Here is a 20638-nt window from a genome sequence, read left to right on the forward strand (position 1 = left end):
TTGTGTTGATTGCATTTTTGATCTTGCAGTATAAAAATATATTGTGCACAGTAAATAATAAAAGAACTCTGCCTTGGTTTGTGGAATAGCAGCGATCCAGGAGTCCTGATGTCATGTTAACTACTCCATATACCTGCCACTGAGCTCTACTTTCCTCTCATTGTCTATGCCCCCAAAAAAGGGTTCTTTGCCCACTCTGTGGTGTAAGGGCCTAAAATTCTAGCTGTGATGTCTAAAATCTAATGAGTGGTCGGCTTAAATTAGAAAACATATAGCACCAATCTTTGGGCATTAAGTATTTATTAAAGTATATTAGGGGTTAGTAAAGAGAAACATATGGATAAAGTATCCCTATTCTGCCTGTCCCTGCTACCTCTGCTGCCAAGGCACCGTCTGGACCCCAAAAGACCTCACTCCCCTGCAGCTTCTCCCAGAAGCCTCCTATGAAACAGGAAACAGGGCCATACACACACACACACACACACACACACACACATACCTCCAAGCTAATTGGCTGGTAACACTGATTCACAGGACCCATGGGTGGCAGACATCACTTCTGGATGCCAAAGTCACATGTTTTCTTTTCAGGCCAGAGCTCACAAGACTCCCAGCAGGGGGTGTCATTCCAATTCTCACATCGTTTCCTCACATGAAGCAATAATGTTACAGACACCTATGACTAACAAAGCAAAGGGAATGAAAAGAGAGAACAAGAAATTGACAAAGGCTAAAGGGGGCACTCCCCTATTAGCAGGTGGACATTATAAACAGAAAAACTAAGGGGGACACTCCCCTTTAGTAAGTGGACATTATAAACAGTGTATACAATGTGGAAAAGGAAAACAGGAAAATGTCCATTTAAGTCTTTGGAAGTCTTTTCTCAGATGATTCTTGGGATGTCCTCTGGGTGTAGTTGTGTAATGGAAGTCTTTCAGGTATTTCAGATGCTGGTAATCAGCCAGGAAAATTTCCTACAAAATTGAGCTTAACACAACTTTAAATAACTTTGCCAATAATCAAATCAAACAATGAGAGTTCTCCAAAAAAAAGTCTAGGGGCAGCTAGATGGCGCAGTGGTTAAAGCACCAGCCCTGGATTCAGGAGTACCTGAGTTCAAATCTGGCCTCAGACACTTGACACTTACTAGCTGTGTGACCCTGGGCAAGTCACTCAACCCCCATTGCCTGCAAAAATAAAAACCAAAAAAACCCACAAAAAAATGTCTAAGGAAATTCAGAATCTTAGTTGTTACACATGAAACATGTAATAATGTATGGGCCAAATTCAGTATGGGGAGAGTTAATTGGGCAGCTCACCATAATATTGGTGTTCAGAAAATAATGGGAGACCTCTAGGTCCAGAGTTTCCTCTCTTCCAAACTGCCTTTTCTTTAGTTATTTCTCTCAGACTGATAAGAAAGGAGATTAACAGCTTCTTTTCCCCAAACAAATCAGGTTTTATTAATGGGAACAAAATTTACAACACAAGTGAAATTAATAGAGACAATAATTAATAGGACAATGAGAATGGGGATAGAGAAAGGGAAAAATATGTTCCACTTGTCAGATGGCTAGAATCTAAATCTCTAGGGTAAAAAGGCCTCCAGGCAGCTCGAATAAGCTCTGCTTCCTCAGCTACTTAGAATAGCTTGGCTCGAATAAAAACTGACTCAAACCCTAAACTTGCTTCCAGCTCAGCTGGCCTAACAAGCCAGCCTTGCTTCAACAACACAAACTCACCACCACCTGGAATCTTTAGTTCTAAGGAGAATCAGCTTTGCAGTTTCTCCTGGTTCAGTCCGAAGGTCAACCACCACCAGCTCCTCCCCCTCCCCCCTCCCCCTCCCCTTCTTTGGACGCCAAAGTCACATGTTTTCTCCCTCCCCCCCCTTCCTCCCAGAGTTCTTTCTTCCCCTTCCTGTCTCTCCCACAGGAAGGGAGATTCTTAGCTATGCTGAGTCTCCAATTGGTTCAACATACCCCCAGGCTGTCCCCATTATAATTTAGCCAGGCCCATGTGGGTGTGGGGGAACTCCTATGTGGGGCTTAGGTACTTTATTTGATACTTTGACTCAATAAATGTTCTTTGTGTTATTCAGTCCCACCTAATATACATGACAAATCTTATCAGAGTTCCTTTTGTTTGTTCTATAATCTCTTCAAGTACACACCCATCTTCTCTTAGGCTTTCCAAGATTACATCTTTTCAGTCTGACCATAATGAAGCAAAGATGGTCATGGAAATCCCAATAAAAACAAAAAATTGAAACCTTCTCTAAAACTTAATATTACTACACTCCCCCTGTGGAGGATAAATTGAAAAGACAATTGTGATATTAATTTAGAAAATAATTTTTATCTTTGTTTCATCACTTTTTGCATCATCTGCCTAATTATCCTCATGCCATTCTGAGAAATTAAAGAATCTAATATAATTGGTAGCAGATGTCAAGGCCAAATCCAACATTGTATTTATCATGACACCTGAGATAATTATGGGGGTTAACATAAAAGAACAGAGAAATAACTGAGTCAGGCTTAACCAGATGCATAGGATTGAGATGTCCATGACATCAGGCATATAGGAGGGGGAAATGAAGTCAGGTGTCAAGTGAGATGGCATAGCCCAGCCACTCGGTGCCATGTGAAGGAAAATTAAACCAAGAAAATCCAACCTCAACATTGCCAATAGCTGTTTTCTCAGCCTTTCCAGAGCAGTGTAGTACCTGGACTTCATGCATATCTCCCCTCATGTGACAATTCAATGTCTGCTCTTGTATGTATTCCTCTTGTGTTTGTATGGCATCTTGGCTGACTGGCATCTGATAACTCAGAATGAAGGCAATTAATATCTTAAATGATAAATTCCCATAATCCAAGTCTCATATGGATTTAAAAGTTGAGGATAATAACAATTGCAAAAAATGTGAATGTGCCTAGACTCAGAATATAATATACAATTATGCAATAATTTCAAGTGATAACTTTTTTTTACTAAGTATACGATTACTTTTGTGAAAAAAGTCAGAACATATTTTAATACAAATTAAAACACAACAAAATCTTAAAAGAATAAGAATCTCTAAAAAAATAAGCCTATACTATTGAGTTCAAAATGTAGTTGCAATAGCATAAAAAAGAAACCCTTATGTAACATTTGAACTGACTTTTTTTTAGTCTATAACTTTTTTATATCTAAAATCTCCAAATCGCATATTATTGTACTACACAATATGTCCCTATTTATGGCTATAATAAATTTGATTACATGAATATGAAAAAACTTTTGCAAGTGTTCCCCTCTTTTTTATACTTATCAAAAATAATACTTCTAGAATTAATTTACACTTGCCATGGCAACCAATTTGCCAGGGAAATGCTTTATAGAATTTGATCAAATAATCAGTTGGAAAAACAAACAATTTAGAATATGGGAGCACAATACTCCCAGAATTAACATTGTATTATGAAATCAAAACCATCTTACATTGTTTCAAAATTGGAGAGATAGATGAATAGAACAAAATACACATGGAAGAATAAGAGATAATGAAATTCAAACTGGGGAAATCTAAATGAATATGAACTTAATATTAACAAGAGCATTACAAAATATAAATTTGATTACATGAATATAAAAAGCTTTTGCAAATATTCCCCCTTTTAAGCTAAATATAAAACACAATCTTAAAGAATGAAAATAAACTCATACTATTAATTTCAAAATGTAGATGTAATAGCATAGAAATCCTTATGTGACCTTTGAACTGACTATTTCTCTGAGTGAATTTATAACATTTTTGATTCTGATATCAAAAATACTCTACTCTTATATTAATACCTTGCTGTTTACTTCTACATTTCTGCAAAATATGTCCCCGTTTATGGCAGTAGAAGCGGATTCTTGAAATATGATGATGATTGTCTTGTACATTTTTATTCAGTTTATTTCTCTGTTGGTCCTTTCATAATACAAATGCTTTATAAGGTTACTAATTAAATACAAAAAGCAGATTAACAAAATGATTATGAACAAAATGAGCGTATCTGGAATTTAAAGGGTTTTCTAAGGTTGGTTTGGGAGAATTATAGCAAGTCGAGTCAGAATTATAGCTTGGCTGGGGAAGGGCTGAGGCTGGTTGCTCTGGTAAGGGAGTAGAAGCTGGGAGTGCAGGTAGAGGAGGCTGTGCATGTGCAAGCTCAGGATCTGAGGAGGGTGGATTAGATCAAGGGGCATGGCCATGGGAAGAGTAGGAGGTGGTACCAGAGGAGGGGGAGGAGGTGGGGTCCCAAGAGGCGGGGACAGGACCATCTATCCCATGTGCTGCACAGCCGCTGCACTTACACTCAAATATGTTGGCTCAGCTGGGGAGGGACCAGGGAAATTTGAATCAGGCTCAGATTCGAACTCAGGCCTGGACTCCCCTTTCCCCACTGCCAGGGGGACAAAGGCTTCTAGAGGCTGGGTTGTTGCCTCCAGACATGCAAAATTAGAGAAATGCTTAGTGTTAGAATCTGAAAAAACTGAAGGCTCCTCCTGTAACCATTTGTTTTCCATTAAGCTAGAATATTTTTTATGCCATATAAAACACACTTTGATAAGCCTTGCTTTTTTCATGTCTGGCTGAATCAGTAGCTTATAAGAGTCCCATGCTGCGATTATTTTCTCAAGGGGGGAGCCCTGTATGATATGTTATGTTATATCATCAGTCCCCTTCCTGTAATTCAAAAATTTCCTCACTATAACACAAAGGAAAGTAGGAATAAAAATAAAAATAGGAATAGAACATTTGAATTCATAAGGACCAAGCGTAGACATGAGGTCAATCCTGGCCTGTGTGAATAACCACGAAAGGAAGCTTAGGAGGCTAAAATTTAGAAGGCTTTTTTGATCCATTGGAAATAGGAGGCTAAAATTAGAAAAAGGATACTTAAAAGGTAAAGTATATACTTAGTGGTTAATTTAAAACTTAAAGAGACAGCGCATTCCTTACCCAACTGGGAAGATCAGAAGATAGCAGGATTCAGCATTCTCCTTGTGGTCGCCAAACTGTAAGGGTCTAAAATTCTAGCTGTGATGTCTAAAATCTAATGAGTGGTCACCTTAAATTAGAAAACATATAGCACCAATCTTTGGGCATTAAGTAAAAAGAAACATGTGGATAAAGTATCCCTAGTCTGCCTGTCTCTGCTACCTCTGCCACCAAGGCACCGTCTGGACCCAAAAAGACCTCACTCCCCTGCAGCTTCTCCCAGAAGCCTCCTATGAAACAGGAAACATGGCCATACACACACACACACACACACACACACACACACACACACACACACACACACCTCCAAGCTAATTGGCTGGTAACACTGATTGACAGGACCCATGGGCGGCAGACATCACTTCTGGACACCAAAGTCACATGTTTTCTTTTCAGGCCAGAGCTCACAATGTCCCTCCCAGCAGGGGGTGTCATTCCAATTCTCACATTGGCATCTGTGGGAATTGCAAGGCTCCTGAATGCCAACTGATTAGTGTTGTTTCTTGATTTGGTGCTGACTTTTAGAATATAACAACCAATCCTTCCCTGGGTAGGATTATGGAGCAGTTATTTGTCCTGGTTGCCTTTTCAACCTTCCCTTTCAGGGCCTTTTTCTCCCTCCATTTACCCACCTATCCTATGTCCCATTCCTGCAGGCCTTTATTCCCAGCTTATTGTCAATACCCACTAAGGTATTAGTGGATCTTCATGAGGAGACCCTTTTCATGCAGTTAAGTACATAGTACATTCTGAGTACTATGTTGGGTATTCAGGGTGTTCCAAAGATGAATGAGGCCCAGTGCCTATCCTCATGAAACTAACATTCTGCAGTGGAGATGACAGGTACAAAAATCACAGAATAATGAACTTGCTGGGCTCTACAAGATGACCAAGAATTCCCTTTATGGCATCTCCAAAGAGTATTCATCCCTTAAAGACCTTTAGTGAGGTGGAAGCTACTTTCTCCTGTAGCTCATTCACATTTTGGAAAACTCTGATTGTGAGGAAGTGTCTTTCTTTACACTGAGCCAAAATCTGTCTCTTTGTAACTTTTTTTTTAGAATTTTATTTTCCCAAATTACATGTAAAAACAAATTTTGACATCAATTTTTTAAAACTTTGTGTTCCAACTTCTCTTCCTCTCTCTCCCCTCCAAGAACTCAAGCAATTCAATATAAGTTATACATGAGTAGTCATGCAAAACATCTCCACATTAGCAAGGTTGTGAGAGAAAACAGACAAAAACAAAATTTCAGATTAAGGAACTATCAAGAAAATTATGCTTCAATCTGTTTTCTCTGTAGATGGATTGCAATTTTCATAAGTCCTTCAGAGTTATCTTGGATCATTGCATTGCTGAAAATAACCAAGTCATTCACAGCAGATCATCTTACAATATTGCTGTTATTTCTCTTTGTAACTTCTGCCCATTGTGGCTAGCTGTGTCTTCTGGGACTGAGCAGAACAGAGCTAATCTATTTTCTCCATGAGAGGTTTTCAAAGCTTGAAGGCATGTTCTTCTCTCCCTTCCTCCCCATCTTCTTTTCTCCATATGAAATTTCACCAGCTCTATTAACCAAATGATATCTTCATCCAGAACCATATTTTGGTTTGGGTGTTTATGTCCAGTTTTTTATGAAACTTCTGAACTTCTTCATCCCCTGTAACAGATGTTAGTACATGAGATGCAACCATCTTCATGAGCTTGTCTTCTCTAAGGTAAGATGATCAAGTGTTTCATAAACTTGTTACCCTTAGGTGTAAGATGAAACCAGAGACAGCTAGGTGGTATGGTAGATAGAATGTTGGACTTGGAGTCAGGAAGATCTGAGTTCAAATTCTACCCTAGACCCTGGGCAAATCACATAGCTTCTCTTAACCTCAAGTTTCCTCAGCTATAAGATGGGGATGATAATAACACTTCCTTCCCAGAGTTGTTATTAGGATCAAATGAGAACATATTTGTAAAGTGCTTTCCATACCTTCAAGTAGTTTATTATTGCTCATTATTAATTTCTCTTCGCATCTCTTACAGGCAAATCTATGAACCATCCTTTCATTTAGCTATAATATCTTCCTATATTTGGTTTCATTTATGGTGAAAATTCTTTGAGTTTGTGGCTTAGTTCCTTTTGTAGTATATCAGTTTATCAGACGTTGGTCAAAGTTCTCACATATAGAGTATGTGATAAAATAATGGGATTTGGCAGACACCCAGGGGTCCCACCTGAAGATTGATTTGAAATTAATTGAATTGGGTGAGACTGAGAGACTGACTGAGAACCTACTTAAGGATGATTAAAGTGAGACCACACCTGGTTGGCCCTGAGTAGGGTGTTGTTCTCAGAGTCTGTGGACTAAGACATCAACAGGAGACCACCCTCAATCAATCAGCTTGAAGGACCTCCCCTTTTGGAGAAGGAGACAGGAAGTAGGAAGGTAGGCTTGCTTGCTGGATCTTCCTCTTTTCTTTCAGGCCTTTGGCTTGGTGGCAGACAGAGAAAAAGGTGAGGTTTTCTCTGTCTATCCCGCATAGATATAAGCTAGGGTTTTCCATTCTATAAGAGATCTGTTCTCACCCTCTATTCACTAACTTCTAATGCACTTTAATAAATACTTAAAAGCCTAAACTCTTGCTGAATTTGTCAGTAATCTTAGCCAGTTTCCCCCCAAAAAACTGGGGGGGAGGGCGACAGGTAAGGACCCACATTAGATTTTAAACTTCACAAGTAATAACATCTGGAATGATCTTTCTCTTACCTGACATCTTAGCACTTTTATGCTTATTCTAATTAGAGTTCCATTCTTGGGTAGGGATTGGTCTTAGCCCATCTAACTAGATTTATATGTATATGTATAGATATATATAGATATAACCTATATCAGATTACCTGCTGTCTAGGGGAGGGGGGAGGGAGGGGAGGGAGGGAGGGAGAAAAATCTGAAATTGTAAAGCATGTATAAACAAAAGTTGAGAACTATCTTTACATGTAACGGAAAAAATAAAATATCTCAAAAAAAAAAAAAAAGCTCTTTGAAAGAAGGGACCTATTCTATTTATCTTACCTCTGCTGACTTTCTCTGTACATAGGAGACATTTAATAGATTCACTTATCGTCTCTATAGCCCAGATGATTCCTAGATCTATATACCCAGTGCTAGTCTATCTCCTGAGCTCCATTCCCACATCACCAACTACCTAGTAGACACTTCAAAGTGGATGTCCCATAGACCTTAAGATAGCTAAAACAAATGTTTTCCATAACGCTTAACTTTTCATAATATTTATCCTTAAATGTTCATAAACACAATGCACTTCTCATTTGATTCTGCCACCAACCCCAGGAGGAAGGTAGCAAAATTCTTTTTAGCCCTATTTGACAAATGAGGATACTGAGGCCCAGAGAGGTGACATTACTTCATCAAGATCCCACAGCTAAGACATAACAGAACAACTTGACTCCATACCACTTCTTAGTATAAGATAGACTAAAGGCCTGGAAAGATTTTGCCATCATTGAGGAGCAGTTAAACCATTCTGGCCCCTCTCCCATTCATTTTTCGGACTAACAGGCATCTCCCATTCAGAGTCGTTTTTGCATATTAATATTCATTCCTTCTACTGGCTTTCCCTCCTCTTTCAACTGATGTCTTATTAGTTGACATAATGAAAAGAACGAATTGCCTAATCAAGCTTTTTATAGTACTAAGAGCGGAGGAAAGATTTTAAAAAATAATTATATGCATATAATGCATGTCATCAAAATCAGTGGCATTGTTAATGAGAATGAGCTCACAGCACAGTCACTTGGGGAAGAGAGTAACTATTTCTTTCCCCCTCTGATCATCATGCAGAATGTAGAAACAAACTAGAAGAGATGTGGACCGTCAGCAACTGTAAAAAGAAAGTTTCCAATTTATAATGGGATTAATGCTATAAATATCAAAATGTGGCTCTGCAGCTGCTAACTCAGGCTTTTGGACACTGTGTTGTGTGTGCTGAGAGGCGGGCGGTTGCTGTTGTACACTAGCACTAAGGGCCGATGGGCTGCAATTTGCTTATTGTCTTCTGATGCACATCCATGGGCCATATGGCCAGGGGCTTCCTGGGGAGCAAATTGTCCATAATATGCTACCAGCATGAGGATAGGCTAGTAAAAGTATATCTGAGTGGTGGAACAATCTCAAAAGAGTCTGGTGATTATCCAGATTGTGGGACTTTTGAGCCAATTCATCATGAACAGTGTCTCCTCCATCCACCAGGCCATACCAGTCAGTCAGGTGGGCCTATTACTTGAATTGGTGTGCCAGAACCATTTCACACTGTCTTCCATGGGGGACAGCTCATCTGAACTCAATCAAGGGAAGAAGCTTCTTTTTCTCTCCATATCTGGGCAGTCCTAGAGAAACCTAGAGGAGATGGGACATCATCCCCTCATTTTATAGATGAAGAAAATGAATCCCAGAGAAGTTATGACTTGACCAAGATTACCCAGGTGCTATTCTAAATACCTAAATGGAGATACAAAGAAAGGTAGGGAGTGGTAGAGACACAATTTGAATCTAGGTCTTCTGATGCCAAATTCTTTACACTAGCCTAAGGGACTCACAGATAGTAAACAGTAGAAAACAAGGCATATTAAAAGCAAATGTCCTTAATGTAGAAAATAGCATTGATCCACTCTCTTTGGTGTATGTGCCTCAAGTTATTTTCCCCCTAGGAGGATGGGATCATATTGAATTATTTACGCTATTTTGACCTTCATGACCAATGGCTCATGCTTGTTAAACAACTGGTGGGGTCAGGAGTATACTTTGTGGTCAGAGTACCAGAGGGAGTCAGGTGGTTCTTGTGGGAATTGATAAATCCTATGTACTTGGCCTCCTTCATTCCATGCCTGAATTCAGCTACGATAAGGCATACCCCAAACTCAAAGAAGAGGAGGCATAAATTAGAATTTCACATGCTAGGTCAATTTATTTTGGGGGGAGGGTTTTTTTTGTTTGTTTTTTGGTGAGGCAATTGGGGTTAAGTGACTTGCCCAGGGTCACACAGTTAGTAAGTGTCAATTGTCTGAGGTCAGATTTGAACTCAGGTCCTCCTGAATCCAGGGCTGGTGCCCTATCCACTGCACCACCTAGCTGCCCCAGGTCAATTTATTTTTTACCTGAGCAAGCAAGAAGGATAGAGCCCCCAGAATATCCTGATGAAGCTGGTATGAGGTGCTGTCACCATTGAAGCCATGAAGACCAAGTGACTCACAGGCAATCTACACTGATTGGGTGTGGCTGCTGAGTTAGACAATGCTCAAGTATTGACATGTTAAGGTAGATTTTTCCTTCCTTTCTTTGCCATCTATACTTTGAGATGCTCCCCTGGCCTGTTAGCACCTACTGTGCCAGAACCTGGGGTAAGCCCTGATGGCCTTTGTCCTAAGTACAGCTTATCAAAATACCCTAAAGCCAATGCTATTTATTATTGTTTTGACCACAATCCTGATGCTGGTATTTCGTGAATGAAAACAGTGTGCTTCTTGGGTTTTTCCTTAGGCAAACAAAGATATTTTGCACAAAGTAAAACTCAAGGTCAAACAGCATGGTGACACACTTGACTTTTATGGTTCTCAGGAAATTATTTGAAATGAAATTTATTCAATTGTTTCCAAATGAAATTGATTCAATTGCCTGTAAATACAAACTATTGGGCCAGTTGCCTTTATTTCTTTTGAATACTAAATCTATGTGTGCTCTCTTAGACTGTAGCTGCAATTCTATGGTCTGTAATCTCTCAGAACGGCCACCCACACTTGCTAATGGCAAGTACTCTGGAGGAAATGGGTTGGTAGATTTTCTTCGTTATTAAGCACCACCTCACATAGATCTCCACTATATTTTTAACCAGTGAGTTGTGACAACCCAGCAACACATCTTACACCACCTAGCTCATCTGTGTGTTATTTAAAATTGTGATGAACAAATCAATGGATGTTTGCATTTGCCTGAAAGATGATATTAGACTTATCCAGACCACTTGGGCTTGATAACATGAGCTTAATAGCTCAATCTCACAAGAACAATTTCCTTGGGAGATCTGCAGATTGTATGTCTGGGCTCTTAGCTGCATATCTTGTAGGAACTGCCTGTGGCTTGGAATTCATCTTGGCCTTTCCTGGCAAAAAGATGTAGTCTGTGTGATTGCTCATTCACTCACTCCCTGGGCTCTGCACATACATCCCTCTTCACTTGTACATAATGTTAATGGATTCGTGACTTATTTGATTCTGGTATTTGTTAAATGCTTGTTTGTGTCTATCCATTCCCCTCTCTCTAGCTCAGACTGTAAAATTTTAGATACTAAGGACCAAATCTGATTTTTCATTTTCGTCAGCATTAGTGGCAATAACACACAGTCCTGCAGGGTTATGTGTAGGACACTGTGCTAGGGGCTGGCAGTATCAAGAGATACAGGGCATGAGCAAATCGAACTGCAAGGGAAGGCAGACCAGACAGTATCATCCCAGCCCAGTTGCCCCCTCTTCTCCCTTCCAGGCCTCAGCCTCTGCAGGTTCTCCCTATGGATTGGTACAGTCAGGGAAGCCATTTCAGAGTAGGTAGATCTCAAGGTAAGACAAGAAGATACAGAGCATTCCATATAGAGGGAATGATATGAGCAAAGGCTTATCAGGGCTCCCAAAGCAGGCAGGTGCTTAATCAATGTTTATTGAGCATACTCCAGCTAAACTTCATAGTTCCCCCACCACTTAGCACAGGACTCTGCCTATGCTTAATATATGCTTGTTGAATTGAACCGAATCAAGTTGAATGTGGCTGATGATTTTAGGCGAGATGGTACAATGCAGGGGAAAGACTCATGGACTGGAGTTCTCATCCTAATATCTATTTACTAGTTTTGGATTAGTCTTTTTTTTCTGGGCCTCAGACTTTTTGTCAGTAAAACTGGGACTATAATTCTTTTCTTTCTTTCTTTCTTTTTTTTCTCAGGGCAATGAGGGTTAAGTGACTTGCCCAGGGTCCCACAGCTAGTAAGCATAAAGTGTCTGAGGCAGGATTTGAACTCAGGTCTGCCTGAATCTAGGACCAGAGCTTTATCCACTGTGCCACTTAGCTGCCCCTAGGACTATAATTCTTAACCTTCTTGCTTCCCACAGTTATTGTTAGGATCAAATGAGATGATTTATGCAAAGTACTTTGCAAATCATAAAGCACTATAGAAATGTAAACCCTGGGGCAGCTAGATGGCACAGTGGAGAGAGCACCGGCCCTGGAGTCAGGAGGTCCTGAGTTCAAATCCGGCCTCAGACACTTAATACTTACTAGCTGTGTGACCCTGGGCAAGTCACTTAACCCCAATCGCCTCACCAAAAAAAAAAAAAAAAAGAAATGTAAACCCTTCTTAGTATGATTCTCTATAAAGTCCTACTCTGATGCCTCATCAGGGCATGGATATGACCTTGGGTTCTCAAAGGCTATGCCAGTATGGCATGTTCTAACATATTAGAAAGGCTTTGAATATGGTCCCAGCAACAGAACAAGTGTACTTTCCAAGGACCAACCTAGGTAAATACTAGGGGGCCTACTGCCAGTAAACTGGTCACTGGGTGATGGGTTCTTTGGCCATGACAACTATTAAATGAAGAATAGTGTGGAAGGGCTCCTTCTCCCATGTATAGTCTTCTTCCATTTCATAGGATCACAGAATTTTCCAGTAATCCAGGTTCTGACAACCTTGAGGTCATCTTTTACTCCCCACTTTCCCTCATCCCACATTTCCAATTAATTACTATATCTTGTCATTTCCGCCTCCTTATCTCTTCCATTAATCTCCTTTCAATTCACATAGATGCTATTTTGGTTCAGGTTCTTATCACTTCTTGCATGGAGAACTGCAATAGCAAGTCTCTCCTTATTCCAATTCATTCTCTACATGGCTGCTAAAAAGATCTTTTCTTTTATTTTTTCATTTTTTTTTTTTAATTTTTGCAGGGCAATGAGGGTTAAGTGACTTGCCCAGGGTCACACAGCTAGTAAATGTCAAGTGTCTGAGGCCAAAAGAACTTTTCTAAAGTGTAGGTCTGACCATGTTGCTCCTCCACTCAATATATTCCAGTGACTCCCTATTTCATCAGATCAAATAATATTTCATCTCTATCTCATCCTTTTTATTTTTTATTTTATGAAAGTTTTATAATATATACAATGATCTATAGCACTATATATATTTGTTGTTCAGTCATTTTTCAGTTGTATCTAACTGTTGATAACTCCATTTGGGGTTTTCTTGGCAAAGATCCTGGGTTAGTTTGCCATTTTCTTCTCCAGCTCCTTTTACGGATGAGGAAATAGAAGCAAACTAGTTGAAGTGACTTGACTAGGGTCACACAGCTAGGAAGTGTCTCAGGCCAGATTTGAACTCTCAAATGTGAGTCTTCCTGACTCTATGCCTATCCATTGAGTCACCTAGCTGCTTTATATGTATGTGTATATGTGTGTATACATACACACATATGTATGTGTATATATGTACACATGTAATTTATAAAGAATATATTGGAGATACATACTCAAAACTATCTTTTGCCCATGGGACATTTGATCTGAAAGGTATGGAGACCACTGGACTATGTTACCCCTATCTAAGGTCCCTTCTAGTCCCAAGTCTGTGATCCTAAAGTTTAGTTCAATAAAAACTGTAGTTATTACACAGTAGAATCTTGGAGTCTTTTGCAACACAATTTTTGAGAATCTGTCTATTGTAATATTGTAATTGTTGCCTCCCCTCTGAGCTCCTGCCTCCTGTATCCCATCCTCTTTCTATGGAATTGCCCATGTACCTTGTGCCACTGTGATTGCACAATGATCTTGTTATAGCCATGTTCCCAAATGAATAATTCTGTAAAGGAGATGCTCGATGCTTCTCTTAGTCTTTGTCCAGATAATAGTCACTGCCTGCAAAGACAAATCCCTGACTGTGTATGGTTTTATTTTTATAATTCTTATTTTGGCTATGAAGAAGCTCTTTTGGATTTTCTTTATCTCTACTCATCTCAGACATCATACCCCCTCCCCTTCAAGATAAAAAACCTTCAGCACTAAACCACTCACTAATTATGAAATAAAAAAATTCATCACAAATGCACCAAAAAGGAATCTAGGTAAGAGGATGGAATAGGAGAGGGCTTAGGGCAAAAGCTGAGGGTGATTAATTGATATGTCCCAGGTTACAATGATGGTAAATGGCCAAAGTGGGACTTGAACCCCTGCCTCCAAACCTCAGTCATTTTTTCCTCAGTGCTGCAGACTAGGAACATGATTTTTAGCAAAATTCCCTTCTAACAAGAACAAATCAGAAATACTGTGGAGTTCATTTATATGGAAGTTATGTCTAACAGCAGAGTTCTAGCTTGCATATGATTTTAGGAGACATTTTCCTCTTTGTTAACTCAAACAGAGATCTGTCAGGTGCATAAGTGTTGAACCAAAGTCCCTGTGTTAGGGTGGAGCAAGAGGACCCATTAATTAAAGGTCTGGGCCACTTGAATTTAACTGAGCCTCCCTAATGTCATTTAGAGGGCTGATCTCAATTTTCAGATTTAAGCAAAGGACTAAAGAATCCGTCTCTTTTAAGAGCTCAAGCCTCTAAGCTGGTTCCCTCCTTTAATGACCCAGGTCATTACTGCCATTACAATTGGCTTATTGACTTGTTGACCTAAGACTAAGATGGCTGTCAGGATAATAAAGACAGCCATCTCTTCAGGAAATCAGTCAATCTGCAAACATTTACTACAAGCTTACTGTGGGCCAGGAACCCCTCTAAGTGCTAAGGATGCAAAGACAAAGTGAAACAGTCCCTGCCCTCAGGTTGTTTATGCTCTAATGGGGGTGGGGAAACAAGGGATGAGATACAAGGTACATACAGATAAATACTGGTGGAGCAGTGGATAGAGCTCTGAAGACCTGAATGAAAATTTCACCTCAGACACTTACTAGCTGTGTGTCCCTGGGCAAATCACTTAACCCCCATTGCCTTAAACATCCAGAGCTATCTCCAGTCATCCTGATCTATATCTTGCCACTGGACCCAGATGACTCTGAAGGAGAGAGTGAGGTTGGTGACTGCATAGCCCTCCCTCACTTAAATCCAATTCACTGTAAGTCCTGACATCACCACAATGTCACGGTCCTCTTCGAGATTGTGGATAAACAACAAGAAGGATATCCATAATACCAAATCAGTGCTGTGGGAGGTGGGAACACTAATAACTTGTGTGGAAGCTAGGACAGCACCTCACAGCTCTAGAGCCTTTTACAATTTCTAAAATGTTCTGCAAACATGGTCTCGCTGGAACCTTGCAAAACCCCTGGCCGGTATGTCGTGTTATTATCTCTGTCTTACAGATGAGAAAGCTAAGACTCAGACACATTAAGTAATTTGCTCAGGCACACAGCTATGAGGTGTCTGAGGGGGAATTTGAGTGGCCCTCCCTCCCTTTTGCCCATATGAAGCTGCATGTAGGGTGGTCATGGAACCTTCTCACTGATCTTTCTTGCCTCTATTTCAGGATAATTAATTTCTTCAGTGATTCTTGCACCCCATGATCCCCCTTTGGTGAATGCCAATAAGGTTTTTGTGAAGCCTCCCAGCCTCCTGACTGTGCCCCCAGCCCATTCTTTTTGAAAAAAATCATTTTGACTAATTGTTTTCCAAAGTGAGATACTTCCTTCTCAGTCCCCTCTAAGGTTGGTTAGTTAAATCTTATTTCCCATAGCTGCTTGAAATATGCTTTTGGTTGTCTGAGCAGACAAAGCCACTCAACTAGTCAGGAGACTGAATGGCCTTGGATGGACCATGGGGGGGCAAAGGGAATAGAAGGCCACTGAGCTGAGCCAGGATGGCTGTCTCCATCTTTGGGGATGAAAATAAAGGATGAATTCTTACCACCACCCCCCTCCCCCAGCAGGTCAGCCACCTGGATGGAGTCTTTTCTCCTACCTGAGGGAGCTCCTTCCTGTACAAGGTTCGTATTTACAGTGCTTTCTTAATGAGTTATGTCAGAGCAGAGCTGCTGGTATGACTATCCGGAGATGAGGGCCGCCTAAGCAGAATGGTTAATGATGTCCGCCTTGCTAGTTGGGCTGGAGGACATTGCAGATTGTACAGTGCCAGCCAGTAGATGCCAGCTTCATAATAAATGGAACAGTGCCACCTTTTGGTCGTAAAGCAGGGGAAAATGAGAACAGTAAAATTGTCTGCAAGTCATTTGGAGAACTTTTTCAACTGACATGGTTGGGGAGGGGCAAAATTAGGCTGGAAGCAACTTCTGGGTGATGGGAGTCCAGTTCTTTTCTCTTATTTTTTGTTTCTTTCTATAAGACCTAGAGTTTGTCTGTGTGCATTTGTACATTACGTAGTATGGTGGCATTTTAAGAGGGACTGGATTATGTTACATTCTAATTATATTTGTCAGAGGCATGAATTACGTATGCATTATGCAGATATGAGGAAGGGTGCCATGGTTACCATTGTGCACTTGGAAACTTCTTTTCTATGTTGACAATTAATCTGAAGTCATATTTGAGGGAGAAGAATTTTGGCCAGGAATCATTAATGCTCCATTTGAAAGACAGAAACTAGATTTGGCAATGCAGCATCGGGGGTGGTGGTGGGGTGGTGGTGGGGGGGTGTGGGGGGGTTAGGAGGTAGAATGTCTCCACATTGGACAAAAATGACCTTTTGGTACTCTATCAGAGCCATAACTAAGGCAGGGAAACTGGGGTTTTATCCAAAGGTGATAAAATTTAGAAGGGGCTCCCCACTTCTTTCCAGTGTGTACACACCATGGGACCTCTGCACCTTTGTCCCCCTTCCCAAGTGTGAAGAAAAGGTCCTCCTTATGGCTCTGCTTTCTTTTTCCTTTCCCCACCTAGCCTGCATGATATGCTTTTCCTCAGTATTATCAAGTAATTAGAATTTTACTATTGGAAACCATCAATTGACTAAGATCAGGGTTCATGAGATTTTTTCCCCCTGTGCTTGTCACTTGCCATTTTTTTTTTTTACCAAAACAAATGAAAAAATTTTAAAAAGCCAGCTGGTAGTGAGAATTTATGTAAGAAAACCACTTCTAGGCTTTGTTGTGGGGTCCTGCCTTATATAACAATTGCAGATATTCTGAGTGGTGATCCCAAAGCCCTGCAATATCCTGAGCCTTGAAAGAAATATGCAAGAATATCCATTGTCATATACATAGTAGAGCATGAAAATAAACTTTGTAACAAGACTTTTTTTAGCAAGCAGGATAGAAACAAAAATATATTTCAGTTTAATCCTGAACCAAAGAAAACGTTCATTTGAATTTCAGTAGAAAACTCAGAGATGCAATACCTTAACCAAAAGGAATGAATCTCTCATGGTACATTTCAAGTAGTAAGGCAGTTCAATAGAGAGTTTTTTGAAGTATGGACTCTCCACAAAGAAATCACTTTAATTCTCCAAATCAAACCAATGTATACATTAATACTCTTCATTTCAATTCAAAGTAGATGTAGAGGAGAATGGTAAAAAAAAAACCATAGAGATATATTGGAATTTAAGGCTCAGGACCAAAGAATGGAAGAGAACAAAAGGCTTATAGACTAAGCAGAAGTCCCATGCCTATATATTGTCAGTAGGGAGTCAACATTCCTCAACAATATCATGATTAATTCCTCCAAGAAGAGAGTTACTGTGCTTTTAAGTGTCTTGCTTAATAATCACTGACTAGATAATGAGTTGCTTTTTACACTCCTGAGACTTTTTGGTGCACCTGTTTTGCTCATCAACCAATATATTGTTTTTATTTTTTGGTAAGTGTTTATGGATTTTGTGAGTGATGCAAGCTGTGAACACTTCGTATAAAGTACATACATACATAATTGGCCTATATCTATAGGAGTCACTGGAGTTTTCATCTTTTGGTAATGAATATGATGCTGTCTGTTTAGAAAGATGGAATCAGGTTCCCATCAAAGAGGAAGGTAGGAAAGTGCTTTGCTAATAATGAATGCACCACTGTGAAGTATTTGAGCCAATAGTTATGGATCTTATCTGGACCTGCTGCTTTCTACTTTTTCAAAAAAGCTAGAATTTCATTCACTTTCCTTAACATAGCTATTCTGTCATTCGTTTTATCCAACTTGCACTTTCATTGTATTGACCTTCTTTTGAACATAGAGATGGCCAATAGTTTTTTACCTCCTTACTCAAGGGTTCTCTCCTCTAATTTCTTTGTTTCTCAAGTTTCTACAGTATAATTTTCCATTGCTTTTGATCTGTTTTTAATATTATTGCTACTTGTACTGCTTTGACACCACGTGTTGTCTTAAACATTTGTTCTTTCTTTTCAATTGTTGATTATGGGTATCTATTTTCCAGATTCCATTTCCTATGTTTCTTTTTTTGTTGTTGTCTTTAATTGGACAACACAATGATCAAGTTTTCTACTGGCTGGGGATATTGATCTGATCTTCCATTGTATTTTTGTAGATCTTCAGTTGTTTCCTTAAGCTCGGAAATATTGCTTGATAACTTCACATTTCCTCCTATGGTTCTTACCAACATCAAAGATTGTAGGAGAATGTGTTCCTTCATGGCAATTATAGCAGATACTGGCTTGTTTGGATTGCTCTGTTTTGATATAGTTGGCTTATTAGGTGGATTAATGCCTTTAAACATAAAAAAGTCTTTTCAAAATTCCACCTTAAGTATTCCCATCTCCTTTTTCATGGACAGTTCATATTTAGCACCTTTTGGTTCTTCACCTTTTCCCTCTTTAGATTTAAGCAACTCCTCAAATTTCCACTTTCATTTAATCTAATCTGTGTTTAAGAAGGAGGCTATTTCTTATGATTGCCTTGCATTACTCTGCAATACATTTTTGTATAAACTGGAGCTGAGGATATCCTTGACAAAATGCTGTATGAAGTCCTTGCCTATAGTTAGTAAGATCTATTTCTGTAATAAAACCAAGAAAGATTTTGTTATGAGATAGCACTGGTACCTAATTAAAGTATGTGTGTCCATAGAGTATTAGTATTTCTTATTGTTCTGCTCTATCTGGCTTTCTTGTGGTACTTTAACACAAAAGAACATATGTGTGCTGCAGTCATCTTCTTAGCAAGTTCATCATCATGAGGACTTTGAGTAGGGTCAGCCTGCGACCCTGTGTCTCTACAAGTCATTGGGGCTGCCATGCCCTCTCCAACACACAGACAACACAGGTGATAAGTTGGTCTTTGAAGGCATCATCGTTGTCGTCGTTGTCTTAGTCCTTGTTGTTATTATTCATTACATCAAGGAGGTGTATTTCATTGGAGTAGGCTCTTCCTTTATTGATAATTATAACCTATATAGCACCTTCAGGTTTATAAAGCACATCTCACCCAGTAACCACATAAGATAGAGCAAATAGCATTCTATTAATTTCAGAGGTGAAGACACTGAGAGGAAGATAAATGACTCACATTTGGATAATATCCAAGTTAGGACTTGAACCCAGATCCTTTGATTCTTAGTCTTGTTACAGTCTGATACAGGTTTCGATCTTTGCATACCTTAATAGACAAGTTAATGAGTTGTTATGGTCAGCCTAGTGGTGAAGAAGACCTGTAGATGTGGATAAGCTGATCCTCAACAGCAGACACATGTCATTACTGGTCTTATGCTCAAAGCCTTTTCATCTTGCTGGGACATAAGAGAGTCTAGGCAGTGATTACATAGCCAAAATCACCCTCTTCCAAGATGCATCAGAATAGGACTTTAATATGCAAGTTTATTACAATGGCTTAAGTAACTTGGTCTGCTCCTGCAATTATTATTTAACATGGTACTAAATCAGCCAACAAATATGCATTGAAAAAAATCTGTCTCCACAGATGAATTTATGTGCTTTCTTTTGTCAGGCAGAAATGATTATTATGTAACTTAATCTGTTTTCCCTTCTGCCCCAAGTGCCAGGAAATTTAGAACCAAATTCAGTGTCTAGGTGTAGAAAGTATTAGCTCATCTCAGGGTTTTGATAACATCCACCATTTCTGCTCATCTTAGATGAGTACTACTATTTTTATTTTGATTTATCCACAATTCTCTAAGGAGCCATACTTTTTACCAGAATGTGTCCTCTCTCCACTGATCCACACTGCAATTTCTCCATGCCATAGGTGGATGATCTTCCTGAGTTGTTGTGTCAAATACATCCCTCAGCTTAATTTTGTAAGCCATCCCAAATCCTACATGGAAGTCAATTGGGCTAAAAATTAAAAATGAAAAAAACAAAACAAAACCCACACCCATTGTGTACAAGTCATCATACCACTGTTTGGGAAAGAAAGAAGTGTTTTTCTTGGGCCTTGCCCTCAGGTAACTTACAATTTAAATGTCATTAAACTAACTGTGAATGAGTGGATTGTAGTTTACATTGTAAATTAAGTTTATTTCTTCAAAAGAACATTAAAGGTCTATGAGATAAATCCAATCCTGAACTCAAATAAGATTTGCACCTCCTAAATGCATAAAGAACATGTTCAAATAGGAATTTGGATAGGTCT

Source organism: Dromiciops gliroides, chromosome X (genome assembly GCF_019393635.1).
Source record: "Dromiciops gliroides isolate mDroGli1 chromosome X, mDroGli1.pri, whole genome shotgun sequence".
Classification (NCBI taxonomy): Eukaryota; Metazoa; Chordata; class Mammalia; order Microbiotheria; family Microbiotheriidae; genus Dromiciops; species Dromiciops gliroides.